The sequence below is a fragment of the Triticum aestivum genome, chromosome 3B (assembly GCF_018294505.1).
Source record: "Triticum aestivum cultivar Chinese Spring chromosome 3B, IWGSC CS RefSeq v2.1, whole genome shotgun sequence".
Taxonomy (NCBI): Eukaryota; Viridiplantae; Streptophyta; class Magnoliopsida; order Poales; family Poaceae; genus Triticum; species Triticum aestivum.
In genome coordinates, this window is record NC_057801.1 from 264,602,346 (window position 1) to 264,621,102 (window position 18,757).

Consider the following 18,757-nt stretch of genomic DNA (forward strand, 5'->3'; position numbering starts at 1 on the left):
GGGCTGCTCTGACCACCTTAGATAACGAGGAATTGCCGGCTCAACAGAATTCACAGCCCTCTTATGAACCTTCTGGTCACGTTTGCACAAACTAGTGGTAAACACGTGATATTGTCCACCACTCAACTACTTCGGATGGCTTTGATAACCTGACTGCTGCTGCTGCTGTCCACCTTGACCAGATTGCTGCTGATTATTACCACCTGGATGCCCCTGAAAACCAGAATTTGAGCCGCCGCCCGGGCCATGAAAACCGCCGGCCCCTGAGCCGCCGCCAGATCCATGACCGCCATCAAAGGTGTTGGAGTTTTTAAACGCCTTCATGATTGCGCAATCCTTCCATAGATGCATGGCGAGCCGCTCCCTGGTGCCGTGTCTTGGGCAGGGCTCATTGAGTAGCTGTTCCAAAGATGGGCCTGACCCGCCGGATCGAGGCGGTTTACCCTTACGTCTTGCATTGTTACCCCGTACGTTGGCATTGGCCACAAACTTCGGGTTACCGTCCGCCTTACACTTATTGCCGCTTTGATTCCCCGGGTTATGCTGCTGACCCTTTCCATTTCCGTTCCTTTTTCCCTTCCCTGTCTTCTCATCGTCAGATGCGGGATCCTTGGTACTATCAGAATCAGCATATTTGACTAAAGCTGCCATCAGCGTACCCATATCCGTGAGTCACGTTTAAGGCGCCCCAGTTTTTGCCTCAGCGGCTCAAAACGGCAATTTTTCTCCAGCATAAGAACCGCAGAACCGGCATCCATCTTATCGGAGGAATGTTTTATCTCCTTGACCCGGCGTACCCAATGGGTGGTGGATTCACCTTCCTCTTGCTTGCAATCCGTCAAGTCTACAATCGACATAGATTGCTTACAGGTGTCCTTGAAGTTCTGGATGAACCGGGCCTTTAACTCGCCCCATGAACCAATGGAATTGGGTGGTAAGCCCTTCAGCCAAGACCGGGCTGTTCCATCTAACATCATGGTGAAATACTTAGCCATTGCCGCGTCACTGACCTCTAGCAGCTCCATGGCCATCTCATAACTCTCGATCCACGCCCCGGGCCGTAAATCGGTCGTGTAATTTGGTACTTTTCGAGGTCCCTTGAAGTCCTTGGGCAGACGTACATCGCGCAGAGCCGACACCAGGCAAGGGACACTGCCGGTTCTAGTGGCTACTCCCGCCTCAACAGATGTCATTGGATACTCCGGGTGATCATTCTCTTGACGTACTTGGTCCTGCGCCAGATTATAGCCCCCGGGCTAGTTACGTCGTTGGGCATTGCTTGACAAAGCTTCCGACTCCATGCGTCTGCTGTAACTCGGGCTCCGGTTCTGGCGAGGTGGTGCTACCCAGGGCGGGGGAGTTGAATGAATCTTGTCCCGGCTGTAAGAATAGGTCTCCTGCTGAGCCAGGGCTGTCTGGAGGAGCTCTCTGACCCTTCGGGTTTCCACTGCCGTCGGGTCATCACCTTCCATAGGAAGAGCCGCTAAACGCGTTGAAGCTGTGATTAAATTCTCCATGGGGTTAGAAAAGTGACCCGGTGGAATCGGAACATAACGCGGCGGTGGCATGCTCACGTGAGGCGGCACCACATCCCGAGGCTGAGCTGGTCCTCCTGTTCCAGCTATCATAAGCCGATCGGCCTCTGGCGGGTTACTAGGGCCGGCTACGGGTGTAGCAAAGAGAACCCGGGGGTCGTAATTCGGAGGTAAACGAGACTGCGTTTTCTGATGTCTCCTCCTCATTACCTCATTGGATGCATTTAAGCTCATCGTGAGCTGGTAAGCTTCTGACTGCAAGTGCTGTGCCTTGGCGTCAAGAGCCGACCGCTCTGTAGCTAGTCTAGTATCCTCAGCTGCCAAAGTCTCCTTGGCCTGAGCTATCTCCTCACGCACCTGTGCTACCGCTGCGTCATGCTCATATTTGTGTGCGGGAATAACCGTGGCGGTTAACAGGGCCGTAAACTTGTCCATGAGATCCATCAGCACCTGAGCCGATGGGCGCACGGGGCCGCCTGCCCCGGCTGCTCCTGATCCGGACGTGATCGTTGCAACTGCTGTAGAGTTTGAACCGGGCTGAGTTCCAGCCATGAAGATTCCTGCCCATCTTGGCGGCTCATCGGGGTCCGGAATACTGATGCCATCGGAACAGCCCCTGAGCGCGCCGTCTTGTACCTGATACAACGAATCTGTTGAGCCGGCGGACGAATCACCGTCTGAAAGGACGGCCGTCTCACCCACATCTTCAGATCCAGAAAGTTCCTCTCCATGGACGCAGCCCACGAAGGCACGCCTCATGACTGGCTGAGTCCGGATCTTCCTCGCACGCTGAGCCGTCTCGACGAGGTCGGTGCAGTTGTCCGGCTCAGGGCCCGGCTCACCGATCCGGCCGATGAAGACGTGGATTCCGCTGAAGGGGACCCGGTATCCGTACTCAATTGAGCCGGCGTCGGGACCCCAGCCTTCGTCGTCGATGTAGATCTCGCCGTGATGACTCTTGGTCATCTGGCCCACTACGTACCCTTTGAGCCCTTCGAAGCTGCCCTTCAAGAACTCAAATCCACCGTGCACTGGCCCCATGTTGGGCTCCAACTGTCATGGAATAGTCACGTCAGATGTCCTCATGAAAGGACTTAGTTGTGGAGCCATCGCAACTAGGAAGCTTGAAGGTGTTAAATCGGGACAAGGGACACGAGAGGGTTTATACTAGTTCGGCCCCTTACGGTGAAGGTAAGGCATACGTCTAGTTGGGTTGGTATTGATGTTTCGATAACCAGGGAGCGAGATACGCTATGCCCAGTTCTTGATGAGTTGTTTCTTTCCCTTAGTCACCAGCAGGTCATCCCCTTATATACACGGGTTGACGCCCTGTGGCTTACAGTCTCGGCCGGCTTATAAACAGAGTCCGGCCCGGTGACCAGTTAAATCTACCTTACGTTACAAGTCATGCCATCATGGCGGTTTACTACAACGGGCTTAAGCCGCCCGTGGGCCTTAAGCTCTTTATTGAACCGCCATCTTCATGCTTGGTCTTGGGCTTCCTCTGATGAGTACTCTTTGCATAACCCGGCCCCTCCTGGGTGGCTTACACAAATAGTCATATCCTGAATGTTGGCTATCAAAGAGCGTAGGTTAGAGAAGGAGGAAAGGCCCCAAGAGAGGTTCAACCACGAGCGGACATAGCCCCGGGCCAACTTGGCCAAAGGGAAACCGAAGAAGAAATGATTGGTATAATCAGTTGCAGAACAAAGAGCACAAAAAGCAGAACCAGGCCCATTCCTCTTACGGATCTGATCCGCCGCAGGCAAGCGGCCTCTAATGGCCTACCAACGGAAAATCTTAATCTTAGGGGGGATCCTAGCCGACAAGACCTGTTTAAACTTAGAAGTGGGGGATCCATCCATAAGCCTAGCATAAAGAGACTTGACCAAAAATCTACCAGAAGCGACATGGGGCCAAGTCACCGAGTCCCCCCCCCTTCGAGAGAATAGGAACAAGGCAGCAAGCCGGTGCCATTTCGCCAACTTTGCCGGAGAGAGAGTTCTCCGAACACCCATATCCCAGCCATTGCGAGAGAGCTTAGAGATTGAGATCCCAGGCTCCGGATAGTAAGAAAACAATACCGAAAAAGAGGATGCTAAAGGTGCGTCCCCAGTCCACCAATCCAACCAAAAGCGAGTTGAAGCACCATTCCCGACGATGAATTAACATGATCATGAAAAACATGAAGGAAATATGCCCTAGAGGCAATAATAAAGTTGTTATTTTATATTTCCTTATTTCATGATAAGTGCTTGTTATTCATTCTAGAATTGTATTAACCAGAAACTTAATACATGTGTGGATACATAGACAAAACACCGTGTCCCTAGTAAGCCTCTACTAGACTAGCTCATTAATCAAAGATGGTTAAGTTTCATAACCATAGACATGTGTTGTCATTTGATGAATGGGATCACATAATTAGGATAATGATGTGATGGACAAGACCCATCTGTTAGCATAGCATATTGCTCGTTAAGTTTTATTGCTATTGCTTTCTTCATGTCAAATACATATTCCTTTGACTATGAGATTATGCAACTCTTGGATACCGGAGGAATGCCTTATATGCTATCAAACGTCACACCGTAAGTGGGTGATTATAAAGATGCTCTACAAGTATCTCCGAAGGTGTTTGTTGGGTTGGCATAGATCGAGATTAGGATTTGTCACTCTGAGTATCAGAGAGTTATCTCTGGGCCCTCTCGGTAATGCACATCATAAGAATCCTTGCAAGCAAAGTGAATAATGATTTACTTGCAGGATGATGCATTACAGAATGAGTAAAGAGACTTGCCGGTAACAAGATGAACTAGGTATGAAGATACCGACGACCAAATCTTGGTCAAGTAACATACTGATGGACAAAGGGAATAACGTATGTTGTCATAACGGTTCGACCGATAAATATCTTCGTAGAATATGTGGGAGCCAATATGAGCATCCAGGTTCCGCTATTGGTTATTAACCGGAGAAGTGTCTCTGTCATGTCTACATAGTTCTCAAACCCGTAGGGTCGCACGCTTAACGTTCGTCGACGCTAGACTAGTATTGGGATATTTGATGAGTGGTAACCAAATGTTGTTCAGAGTCCCGAATGAGATCCCGAACGTCACGAGGAGTCTCGGAATGGCGAGAGGTAAAGATTTATATATGGGAAGTCATATTTTGGGTTCTGGAAATAGGTGCAGTTTTTTCAGTATTGTACTGGGAAGCTTCCAGAAGGTTCTGGAGGATTCCGGAGGGGTCCGGAAGTCCGCAAGTGGGTTCACCACGACCCAGGGGCTAGCATGGGCTGCGGGGAGGTGCCCTGGCCTTATTGTGCTAGGCGCACCAATTCCTCAAAATCCCATGTGGCTAGGGAAGGAAAAAAAAGAAAGGAGTCATAGTAGGAATAGGATTGGACTTGGAGCCCTAGTCCTCTCCCCCTTAGCTGCGCCCTAGGGCTTGGAGGGGCTGTTTGCCACGCCACTCCACCTATATATATATAGAGGAGGGGGCGCCCCAAGAGGACACAGCAAGCCCTTGGCGCCCCTCTCTCTCATGTTACTCTGTAGTTCCATCGCCCCGTCCCAGCGATGCTTAGCGAAGAGCTGTCGGTGCTCCACCACCACCATCACCACCACGTCGTTGTGTTTGTTGTGATCCCATCTACTTCTCCTCTCCCGCTTGCTGGATCAAGAAGGAGGAGATGTCATCGAGCCGCATATGTGCTAAACACGAAGGTGCCATCCGTTTGGCACTAGATCGGCTGGATCATGATCGAAACGTGAAGAGTATGACTATATCAACCGTGTGATAAACGCTTCCGCTTTCGGTCTACGAGGGTACGTAGACACACTCTCCCCTCTCGTTGCTATGCATGTCCTAGATATATCTTGCGTGAGCCTAGGAATTTTTTTGAAATTGCATGCTATGTTCCCCAACAGTGGCATCCGGGTCAGGTCTATGCGTAGATGATATGCATGAGTTGAACACAAAGAGTTGTGGGAGGTGATCGTCATGCTGCTTACCACCAATGTCTTATTTTGATTCGGCGGTATTGTTGGATGAAGCAGCCCAGACCAACCTTACATGACCATGTTCATGAGACCGGTTGAACCGACAGACATGCAACTAGTTTTGTATAGGTGGCTGGCGGGTGTCTATTTCTCCAACTTTAGTTGAATCGTATTTGACTGCGGCCGGTCCATGTGAAGGTTAAAACAACAAAATTGATAAATCACCATTGTGGTTTTTGTGCCGTAGGTAAGTATGGTTCTTGCTAGAAGCCCGTAGCAGCCACGTAAAACTTGCAACAACAAAGTAGATGACGTCTAACTTGTTTTTGCAGGGCATGTTGTGATGTGATATGGTCAAGGCATGATGTGATATATGTTGTTGTATGAGATGATCATTTTTTGTAAAAGTTATCGGCAAATGGAGGAGCCTTATGGCTGTCACTTTATTGTATGAAATAAAGATGCCATGTAATTGCTTTACTTTATCACTAAGCGGTAGCGATAGTCGTAGAAGCAATAGTTGGCCAGATGACCACGACGCTATGATGGAGATCAAGGTGTCAAGCCGGTGATGATGGAGATCATGACGTTGCTTTGGTGATGGAGATCAAAAGCACAAGATGATGATGGCCATATCATGTCACATATTTTGATTGCATGTGATGTTTATATTTTTGCATCTTATTTTGCTTAGTACGGCGGTAGCATTATAAGATGATCCCTTAACTAAATTTCAAGGTAGAAGTGTTCTCCCCGAGTATCCACCGTTGTGAAAGTTCTTCATGCTGAGACACCACGTGATGATCGGGTGTGATAAGCTCTACGTTCAAATACAACGGGTGCAAGCCAGTTTTGCACATGCAGAATACTTGGGTTAAACTTGACGAGCCTAGCATGTACAGACATGGCCTCTGAACATTGGAGACCGAAAGGTCGAACGTGAATCATATAGTGGATATGATCAACGTAGAGATGTTCACCATTGATGACTACTCCATCTCACGGATGATCGGACATGGTTTAGTTAATTTGGATCATGTATCATTTAGATGACTTGAGGGATGTCTATCTAAGTGGGAGTTCTTAAGTAATATGATTAATTGAACTTTAATTTATCATGAACTTAGTCCTGATAGTATTTGCAAATTATGTTGTAGATCAATAGCTCGCGTTGTAGCTCCCCTATGTTTTTGATATGTTCCTAGAGAAAACTAAGTTGAAAGATTTATAGTAGAAATGATGCGGACTAGGTCCATGATCTGAGGTTTATCCTCATTGCTGCACAGAAGAATTATGTCTTTGATGCACCGCTAGGTGACAGACCTATTACAGGAGCAGATGCAGACGTTATGAATGATTGGCTAGCTCAATATGATGACTACTTGATAGTTTAGTGCACCATGATTTACGACTTAGAACCGGGACTTCAAAAATGTTTTGAACGCCACGGAGCATGATGTTCCAAGAGCAAAAATTGGTATTTTAGACTCATGCCCGTGTCGAGAGGTATGAGTCCTCTGACAAGTACTTCGCCTAAAAGATGGAGGAGAATAGCTCAGCTAGTGAGCATGTGCTCAGAATGTGTGGGTAGTACAAACGCTTGAATCAAGTGGGAGTTAATCTTCCAGATAAGATAGTGACTGAAGGAGTTCTCTAGTCACCATCACCAAGTTACTGGAACTTCATGATGAACTATAATATGCAAGGGATAACAAAAGCGGTTCTCGAGCTCTTCGTGATGCTGAAATCAATGAAGGTAGAAATCAAGAAAAAAGCATCAAGTGTTGATGATTAAACAAGACCACTAGTTTCAAGAAAAGGGCAAAGGGAAAGAAACAAAACTTCAAGAAGAATGGCAAGCAAGTTGTCACTCCCGGGAAGAAACCCAAAGCTGGACCCAAGCTTGAAACTGAGTGCTTCTACTGCAAAGGGACTGCTCACTGGAAGCGGAACTGCCCCAAGTATTTGGCGGATAAGAAGGATGGCAAAGTGAACAAAGGTATATTTGATATACATGTTATTGATGTGTCCCTTACTAGTGCTCGTAGTAGCCCCTGGGTATTTGATACCTGTTCGGTTGCTAAGATTAGTAACTCGAAACATGAGTTGCAGAGACTAGTTGAGGGTGAAGTGACGATGTGTGTTGGAAGTGGTTCGAAGATTGATATGATCATCATCGCACACTATACTTTCAGGATTAGTGTTGAACCTAAATAAATGTTATTTGGTGTTTGCGTTGAGCGTGAATATGATCAGATCATGTTTATTGCAATACAATTATTCATTTAAGACAAAGAATAATTGTTATTCTGTTTACATGAATAAAACCTTCTATGGTCACACACCCAATGTTAATGGTTTATTGAATCTCGATCGTAGTGACACACATATTCGTAATATTGATGCCAAAAGATGCAAAGTTGATAATGATAGTGCAACATTCTTGTGGCACTTCCCTTTATGTCATATTGGTGTAAAGCGCATGAAGAAACTCCATGCAGATGGGCTTTTGGAATCACTTGATTATGAATCATTTGATACTTGCGAACCATGCCTCATGGGAAAGCTGACTAAAACTCCGTTCTCTGGAACAATGGAACGAGCCAATGAATTATTGGAAATAATACATACAGATGTATGCAGTCCGATGAGTGTTGAGGCTTGTGGCGGGTATCATTATTTTTGACCTTCACAGATGATTTGAGCAGATATGGGTATATCTACTTAATGAAACACAAGTCTGAAACATTTGAAAAGTTCAAAGAATTTCAGAGTGAAGTAGAGAATCATCGTAACAAGAAAATAAAGTTTCTACGATCTGATCGTGGAGGTGAAAATTTGAGTTACAAGTTTGGCCTTCATTTAAAACAATGTGGAATAGTTTCACAACTCACGCCACCTATAACACCACAGCGTAATGGTGTGTCCGAACGTTGTAACCGCACTTTATTAGATATGGTGCGATCTATGATGTCTCTTTCCGAATTAGTAATGTTGTTTTGGGGTTATGCATTAGAGACAGCTGCATTCACGTTAAACAGGACACCATCAAAATCCATTGAGACGACACCGTATGAACTGTGATTTGGCAATAAACCTAAGCTGTTGTTTCTTAAAGTTTGGGGATGCGATGCTTATGTCAAAAGGCTTCAGCCTGATAAGCTCGAAACCAAATCGTGGAAGTGCGTCTTCATAGGATACCCTAAGGAAACAATTGGGTACACCTTCTAGCACAGATCCAAAGGCAAGATCTTTGTTGAAAAGAATGTAACCTTTCTAGAGAAGGAGTTTCTCTCGAAAGAAGTGAGTGGGAGGAAAGTAGAACTTGATGAGGTAATTGTACCTTTTCTCAATTTGGAAAGTAGCTCATCCGAGAAATCCGTCCCCGTGATGCCTACACCAACTGGAGAGGAAGCTAATGCTAATGATCATGAAACTTCAGATCAAGTTGCTATAGAAACTCATAGGTCAACTAGTGCACGATCCGCACCAGAGTGGTACAGTAATCCTATTCTGGAAGTCATGTTACTTGACCATGACGAACCTATGAACTATGAAGAAGCTTGAGGCCATGAAATCTGAGATAGGATCCATGTATGAGAACAAAGTATGGACTTTGGTGGATTTGCCCAATGATCAGTGACCCATAGAGAATAAATGGATTTTCAAGAAGACTGACGTTGATGGTAATGTCACTGTTGTTGGTATCAAAATCGGCGGATCTCGGGTAGGGGTCCCGAACTGTGCATCTAGGGCTAATGGTAATAGGAGGCAGGGGACGCGATGTTTTACCCAGGTTCGGGCCCTCTCGATGGAGATAATACCCTACTTCCTGCTTGATTGATCTTGATGATATGAGCATTACAAGAGTTGATCTACCACGAGATCGTAGAGGCTAAACCCTAGAAGCTAGCCAATGATTATGATTGTTGTTGTCCTACGGACTAAACCCTCCGGTTTATATAGACACCGGATGGGGCTAGGGTTACACAGAGTCGGTTACAGAGAAGGAGATCTACATATCCGAATTGCCAAGCTTGCCTTCCACGCAATGAAGAGTCCCATCCGGACACGGGACGGAGTCTTCAATCTTGTATCTTCATAGTCCAACAGTCCGACCAAAGTATATAGCCCGGCTGGCCGAGGACCCCTTAATCCAGGACTCCCTCAGTAGCCTCTGAACCAGGCTTCAATGACGATGAGTCCGGCGCGCAGATTGTCTTCGGCATTGCAAGGAGGGTTCTTCTCCAAATTCTCCAGAATACCTGTTGTAACACGCATTGTCCGGCTTCCCATTAATGTTGCACTCCTCGGCTTCTATGCTTTAATAATGGTTGTCTCCACGTGTCGAGCGAATACGAGAAGTCGGGGCATTTTTACATTTGCCACCCTGACCATGTGATTAAATCGTCTATTTAAAGGGACGGGGATCCTCAGATCCAAACCACACCATCTCCTCCCCGCGAGTATCCATCAGAGCATGCCCGGAAAAATCCATACCACCATGGTCGGTCGTCACAGCTCCTCCTCTCGCTCCCATAGCACTAGGCCAGGTGATGGGAGAAATGTTCTGTCCCCCACAGCCGACTAGTAGAGTTGCAGACAAAAGGGTTCCTCGCACCTACGTACATGGTCCCCGTCCGAGCTGGACTAGCCACTTATAATGGCGGGGATCAAGCGGAGAGTTCTCCAAACCCATCCAAGGGGGAGCGAGTATGCTTTGTCCCCTATTTGCTGAGGGGACTCGGATTTCCAATCCATCCTTTCCTCCGCGGGCTCCTGAAGTTCTACGGCTCCAGCTGCATAATTTTACCCCAGCATCCATACTGCATATCGCAGGCTACGTCGCCTTCTACGAGCTTTTTCTGGGTGGCGAAGCTCATTTTGAGCTGTGGAAGAGGCTATTCTACATCGTACCCCGCACTCAGGAGGGGTCGGTATATCAAGTGGGCGGAGCCGAAATATGGCGCATCGCCGGGACCGGATACCTGTCCGGTACCCGGAAGAAGACATCCGGAGACTGGCCTTCGGAGTGGTTCTACATGGAGGACGTACCTCTTCCGGACCCTATTCGAAAGGGCCTTCTCGGGTTTGTAAATGCCCCGTTGAAGAAACGCCACAGCTGGCGCCCCCAGAGCCCCCAGGAGGAAGATAACAGAGAGATCCTTTTCCTAATAGACAGGATAAAGACGCTGGCCAAATCAGGGCTGACAATAATTGAGGTTATGTCGTATAATGCGGGGAGTGCAGCCACTTCAATATCGGGGGAAACCCATGTGGCACTTCAATGGAGAAGACGATGCCACCCGCTGCGGCCGCAAAGGTCCGGACTCCCCTTCCGCTCTGGCGAAGATATTGTTCGATTTGTACAAAGGAGAAGAAGAGGAGTTCATCCGTATCAAGCCACGGGATGGATTCTCCATGTACAACCCCCCAAGCTGGGTGAGCGGCTATCTTTTATTCCAGTCTTTCCCGCATTCTTTAGCATAAATATTTACCTTGCCAATTCATAGCAGGAACTGCGAAAAGCTATGAGGGAAGTTCACAGCCCGTCTCCACCGCTATAGGACCCCAACCGGGCCCTCGACCACGGACTCGAAGAAGATCCGGACACATTTGTGGAGCTCGTCGACCGGACATTTTATCAGTTAAGCCGCGACGGCGCGTTGGTGGCCATCATAGCTGATTATTCTGGCCTGCTCCCTATATCACAGGTAAGTAAGACCAGAGTCCCAACTTCCAAAAAGGAATCCCTCTTCGTGCCTTACCCACCGCAAATGTATTGCGTTTTACAGGGAAGGCCATCGGGACACCATGCCGAACCCGTGGTGACTCGTCAAGGGGCACCGAAGCAGGGTAGGCTTAAAAGGAAGGCGGTCAGGACCGAGACGCCGTTGCAAAGGTATGTTTAAAAACCTTCTACATGACTATAATCATTAAAATATAACAATGTCCATTGTCCTCTGGCAGAAAAAGCGCTCGCCGGACTATATCCGAAGAGCCTGCCGGACACGCCTCCACTAGCCGGACTCCGAGGCCGGACTCAAGGGCGGAGGTCAACGCAGACGATCCTCCTATAGAGGATGCGGATAAATTCTACGCTACAAACTCTAAAGTGGAGAGCGCCATGAATCATAGGCATCGACAGGCTACACTACGCGACCCTAACTTCTCCGAAGAGGCGTTCAATGCCTTCAACTCAGGGGACGTGTACATCCGTGCTGCTCAAGGTGGCCTCGCCAGAGACACGGACCAGTACATAAAGTATATACGGGTAAGACCATTTGATAAGTATGTACATTAGTAGCCCCTGAGACTTGAAATAGTTGGCACAACTGATTTAAGGATCCTCGCGTGCATAGGTTCTGACAGAGAAGAATACCCAGCTATCTAAAGAGCTGGAGGAGTGCAAAGCCCAACTGCGGGCCGCAATTGTCGTAATGGAGGAGTCTACGAAGGCCCCATTTGGTAATACTTGTTCTGATCGAAAATAATGTCATGGCACGTACCAGTTAAGTATTCGGCATGAATGCAAATCTAACAATAGATTCTGCAGACAATCCGGGAGGCAATCCGGAGATCGTACCAGAGGATGAGCAACATGTTCGGTGACAGCTGAAGGCTGGCGAGCGTGTGCTTACAAAGGTTATAAAGGAGAAAAATACTCTCCAGGATGCGAACACCCGATTGGACATTGAATTAAAGGATGTTCGGACCCAGCTTGCTGACTCTGTAAAGGAGAATAAGAGGCTTCGACGCGGCATATTTAGTAAGTGCTCTAACGAACCACTATAAAGTTCGGTGAAGAAGTGTGCTAACAGAATTATGTCTATAGGCATGCTGACAGGTCGTCCCGAAGCGGAGATGCCCGGATCTGCAAGCAATCTTCTGCAGGAGCTCTCACAACTGCACGAACAAGTTCGGCAGGTGATGTAGGGTATTGCCCAAGCCTTGTGGCCATCTGCCTCCCTGCCAAGAGGCATGGGGGAGCTTGTGAAGATGCTCAAGGGAGCGTGGCGGCGCTTACGATTATGGAAGATATTGGCCTACCGACAAGGTGCGAGGGAAGCCTAGGCCATGGTGAAGACGCGATATACAAAGGCTGACCCGAACCACATGGCCGAGGTCGGACCTGTAGGATCAGATGGGAAAGAGAACCCTGTAAGTCTAGTATATGACCAGGTAGCATTAGCCGCTAAGTATTCCCAACAGGACTGTAGGCTAGACAACCTGTTGGATGGTATAGAAGAAGAATTTAGTCAGTCTAAGTGACTTTTGTACTTCGAAGGACACATTTGTCCCTAGCCGGATTGTAAATCATTTGTCTTGGCGGACCTTTTCGCTTCAACCTCTGGACCCGACAGTCCGGAGTGTATCCGAATACCCGCTCGGTTATGTGGAAACTGGGGCATGCGTGGAAACCAGGCGTAGGGGTCATAAGTGCTTGAACAGACAAGTACCCAACTAGCTATGTTATATTACATGGGTAGTAAGAAACATCCTCCAGGGAGAATAGTTCCGTTAAGGGTTCCTTTCCCTGGGTGTGCATGTGTTAACGTGCATGTCCGAACTGCGGAAAAAATGACGCAGGATATAATCATCTGGGGGCATGTTTTGAGATAGGTAAAAGACATCTTTTGTTCACCGACCGAATACTCCCTTAAGAACGCTAGCTTTCGGCTTCACCCAGTTTGAGGTACACATCCGGCTGACCCGACAATAACAATCACAGAGGTGCTCCCCTTATGCCCTAGCCGAATTAACGGGAACGTAGGGCATAAACACAAGAGCCAGACAACCCAGCTTGGCCAAAACTTAAGTCATATCGATGCATATAGTGGTGAAAAAAGGCACATATGGGGAAATGACGCATATGTGGTGGGCATAAAGCCCAGAAGATAATTACATTAAGCTTCTGTATAAGAAGCCCCCAGGTATATTAAGCACACATAGCGCGGCAGGAGTGTGCGGTCAAAGCATACTTGAAGCTTTTAAGGCTATATATAAAGAGGGGAGAGAGATGATATAATTTAAAAAGGGAGACGGAGGTAAGGAGACAAACATAGAGTTCGGCACTAGGCGTAGAATCTTTGTAGTCTGGCCGCGTTCCATGGGTTCGGCTCGAGTCGATTATCTGATGCATCACGCAGGCGGTAGGCACCTCTGGTGAGAAATTTTCAATGATGAAGGGACCCTCCAATTTGGGCTTGAGCTTGTCCTTTTTCTTCTCTGGTAGGCGTAGAACGAGTTCGCCAATGTTATAAGTTTTGGCCCGTACTTCTCTGCTTTGATACCTTCGAGCCTGTTGTTGATAGAATGCGGAACGGGCCTTTCCGACGTCACGCTCCTCCTCCAGGGCATCTAAGGTGTCCTGCCGATCCAGCTCGGCTTCTCTCTCTTCATACATGCGCACCCGAGGTGAGTCATGGATGATATCGCAGGGTAGCACTGCCTCTGCGCCGTACACCATAAAAAATGGTGTGTATCCGGTTGTGCGATTTGGTGTGGTCCACAGCCCCCATAGTACGGAGTCGAGCTCCTCGACCCAGTGCGTATCTGATTCCTTCAAGGATCGCACTAGTCTGGGTTTAATGCCGCTCATAATAAGACCATTCGCTCGTTCGACTTGACCGTATGTTTGGGGTGATAGACGGAGGCATAATCAAGTTTTATGCCCATTTTGATGCACCAGGTTTTCACCTTGTTGGCTGTGAAGTTTGAGCCGTTATCGGTGATGATGCTGTGGGGGACACCGTAGCGGTGTACGACCCCGGATATAAAGTCTATCACTGGTCCGGACTTGGCCATTTTAACTGGTTTGGCTTCTATCCATTTGGTGAATTTATCGACCATGACCAACACGTATTTCTCCTTATGGTTTCCTCCTTTAAGGGGTCCAACCATATCGAGTCCCCAGACAGCAAAGGGCCAAGTTATGGGGATTGTTTGGAGGGTGGTAGGTGGCATATGGCTTTGATTTGCAAAAAGCTGGCAACCGACTCAATGTTGGACAAGGTCCTGTGCGTCTTCCTGGGTTGTCGGCCAGTAGAAACCTGTACGGAAGGCCTTGCTTACGAGCGCCCGAGCTGCGGCATGGTGGCCGCCGAGTCCGGCATGAATTTCGGTCAAAAGCTGCCGCCCTTCCTCTTTGGAGATGCACCTTTGGAGCACTCCGGTCGCGCTTTTCTTATAAAGCTCTCCCTCGTGGACTTTGTAGGCTTTAGAGCGCCGCACAATGCAACGTGCCTCATTTTGGTCCTGCGGGAGTTCCTGCCTATTTAAGTAGGCTAAGAAGGGTTCTGTCCACGGGGCGATGACCGCCATAATCACGTGGGCCGAAGGTGTTATTTCCGTGGCGGAGCCTCCGATTACGTCAGATTGTTCAGGATCTGGGGTTGTATACGGATCTGGACTGGTATTGCCGGTCTCCCCTTCCCATACCATAGATGGCTTGAACAGCCTTTCCAAAAAAATATTAGGTGGGACGGGGTCGCGTTTAGCGCCGATGCGGGCAAGAATATCCGCCACTTGATTGTTTTCTCGAACCACATGGTGGAATTCGAGCCCCTCGAACCAAGCTGACATTTTGAGAATGGCATTGCGTAGGCCGCCATTTTCGGGTCCTTGGTGTCAAAGTCTCCATTTATTTGAGATATTGCGAGATTTGAATCCCCACGTACTTCTAGGCGTTGAATTCCCATGGAGACTGCCATCCGAAGACCGTGCAACAATGCCTCATACTCGGCTGCCTTGTTGGAATCTGTGTAAAGTATTTGGAGTATGTATTGGACTGTATCTCCGGTGGGGGATGTCAGGACGACGCCAGCCCCTAGACCAGCTAGCATCTTAGAGCTGTCAAAGTGCATGATCCAATTGGAGTACGCGCCGTACTCTTTAGGGAGTCCGGCTTCTGTCCATTTGGCGACGAAGTCAGCCAGTACTTGTGACTTAATGACTCACCGTGGTTTGTATGTTATGTCGAACGGGAGGAGCTCGATAGCCCATTTAGCAATCCGGACCGTGGCATCGCGGTTATTTATCCTTGAAATCGATGCATAGGCGTCAGGATTTGTCCTTCTTTGGTAACATCACCAGGTTTGCTAGCCAGTCCGGATGTTTAATTTCTTTGATGAATCCGGCCTCGAGTAGCTTGGCTAGCTCTTCTCCCATGGCTTGTCGCTTGGGTTCTGAGAAGCGCCAAAGAGTCTGCTTGACCGGCTTGTATCCCTTTAGTACGTTTAGGCTATGCTCGGCCAGCCTGCATGGGATACCTGGCATATCCGAGGGATGCCAGGCGAAGATGTCCCAATTCTCGCACAAGAACTCTCGTAGTGCGACGTCTATTGTGGGGTTCAGCTGTGCCCCAATGTTTTTGTAGGGTCCGTTGGGTGGACCTGGAATTTTACTATTTCGTCTGCTGGTTTGAATGAGGTGGACTTGGGTCGTTTGTCGAGTATCACGTCGCCCCTGTCCACTGTGGAGCGCAGCGCTGTTAACTCTTTAGCCGCGAGGGCTTCGGATAATGCCTCTAGGGGTAGTGCGGCGGTTTTATTTTCGGCGCGTAGTGCTATGTCCGGATGACTGGCCAGAGTGATGATTCCACTGGGCCTCGACATCTTAAGCTTCATGTACCCGTAATGGGGTGTAGTTTGGAAGCTTGTGAATGCATCCCGCCCCAAAAGGGCGTGGTATCCATTGTTAAACGAGGCCACTTGGAATGTGATTTCTTCGGACCTATAATTCTCTGGCATGCCGAATACCACATCCAGTGTTATTTTTCCCGCGCATCGTGCCTCCCGACTAGGGATGATTCCTCTGAAGGTCGTGCTGCTTTTCTCAATGTGGCTCTTATCTATTTCCATTTTGTTAAGAGTTTCCTCATAGATGAGGTTTAATCCGCTGACGCCGTCCATGAGCACTTTAGTAAGTCGGAAGCCGTCCACAATCGGACTAAGGACCAAACTGGCTGGTGCTCAGATTGTTCGGAATTGAGGTTTGTCGCTGGCATTGAAGGTTATGGCCGTATCATTCCACGGGTTTATTGTTGCGGAGCGCTCGCTTGCGCCTATTGTTTGAGGCGAAAGTCTCGAAGACTGTCGGTACTGTATTGTTATTTTCTGCAGGATGATGCTCTGCGGTATTGTTGATGAGAAGGTCCTCGCCGCTCTTGGCCACCTGCCGGAGTATCCAACATGCTCTAAGGCTGTGTGTTGGTATGATGCCCGGTGTGCTATGAATTTTGCATGGCCTGTTGAGCCATCCCTCTTGTACGGTTCCACGCCCTGTAGAGGGCTTTGGCTTGTTTGTAATTGGGTTGGGTGACTTGCGAGAGCGCACCCTTTTAGTTCAGACCAGGGGTTTAGTTAGGGCCTGGGGATCCTAGAATTTTGTGTGGGTTTTCCAGGCGCTTTCCATCGCACAGTATTTCTGTACTATGGCCACCAAGTCGGCAAAGTGTGCTATGTCACGAAGACTTATAGCGTTGAGAATTCCCTTGTCCATGCAATTTTTGCAAAAGAATGAGATTGCGTCTTCCTCGTGACAGTCCTTAACCTTGCTCATTACAAGGATGAATCTGGCCCAGAAGTGGTGTACTATCTCTTGGGGCTCTTGTCTAATGTGGGAAAGATCACTTGTGTCTGGGTGGGTGGGTAGACTTAAGTCCACATCCTGACCCAATCTTTGACCCAGGGGCAAAGGAGCTCCCGAGCTTGGCAGCTCGGGCTCCAAAATGTTGCCCAATATTTGTGGCCCGTTGCCCGATTCTATGTTCGGAGCCAGGGCCATGTCCTCTCGTAAATGGGTATCCGGCTCAGAGAGCTCGGTATCCGGACATAGTTCGTCCTCAAAATAGAGGAAGAATCACTGTTTTGTTCCTCCACCACCGCCATCTGATGGGTGACTGGCGGAGAGTTAATCTCCCTTTGGTCGGGTTTAAACCTGATCCGATCATAGTCAGTAGCGACTCCCAGGGCGGCGATGCGATCCAAGAGCTCGTTCAGGGAGGAGAGCTCCATTGGATCCATCCGCTCGGTGAATTCCAAGCTGACGTGGAGGCTGTTCTTGATGTCCTGAGAAGTCATCGTCGGCGTGGCCGCCGAACGGGCGGCCATGACGAAACCGCCCAGCCGGAGAGTTTGAACTACAGCCAGGGACCCTCCAGAGGTGATGTTGTTCTTGACAACAAGGCGAGCCATCAAGCCCTATCGTGACCGCACAGTGGAAATCTCAATGAAAGCACCAATGTCGGTGTCAAAATCGGCGGATCTCGGGTAGGGGGTCCCGAACTGTGCGTCTAGGGCTAATGGTAATTGGAGGCAGGGGACGCAATGTTTTACCCAGGTTCGGGCCCTCTCGATGGAGGTAATACCCTACTTCCTACTTGATTGATCTTGATGATATGAGCATTACAAGAGTTGATCTACCACGAGATCGTAGAGGCTAAACCCTAGAAGCTAGCCTATGATTATGATTGTTGTTGTCCTACGGACTAAACCCTCCGGTTTATATAGACACCGGAGGCGGCTAGGGTTACACAGAGAAGGAGATCTACATATCCGAATTGCCAAGCTTGCCTTCCACGCAAAGGAGAGTCCCATCCGGACACGGGGCAAAGTCTTCAATCTTGTATCTTCATAGTCCAACAGTTCGGCCAAAGTATATAGTCCGGCTGTCCGAGGACCCCTTAATCCAGGACTACCTCAACTGTCTATAAAGCTAGACTTATTGGAAAAGGTTTTCGACAAGTTCAAGGAGTTGACTACGATGAGACTTTCTCACCCGTGGCGATGCTTAAGTCTGTCTGAATCATGTTAGCAATTGTCGCATTTTATGATTACGAAATTTGGCAAATGGATGTGAAAACTGCATTCCTTAATGGATTTCTTAAAGAAGAGTTGTATATGATGCAACCAGAAGGTTTTGTCGATCCTAAAGGTGCTAACAAAGTGTGCAAGCTCCAACAATCCATTTATGGATAGTGCAAGCATCTCGGAGTTGGAATATATGCTTTGATGAGGTGATCAAAGCATATGGTTTTATACAGACTTTTGGAGAAGCCTGTATTTACAAGAAAGTGAGTGGGAGCTCTATAGCATTTCTAATATTATATGTGGATGACATATTGTTGATTGGAAATGATGTAGAATTTCTGAATATCATAAAACGATACTTGAATAAAAGCTTTTCAATGAAAGACCTCGGTGAAGCTGCTTATAT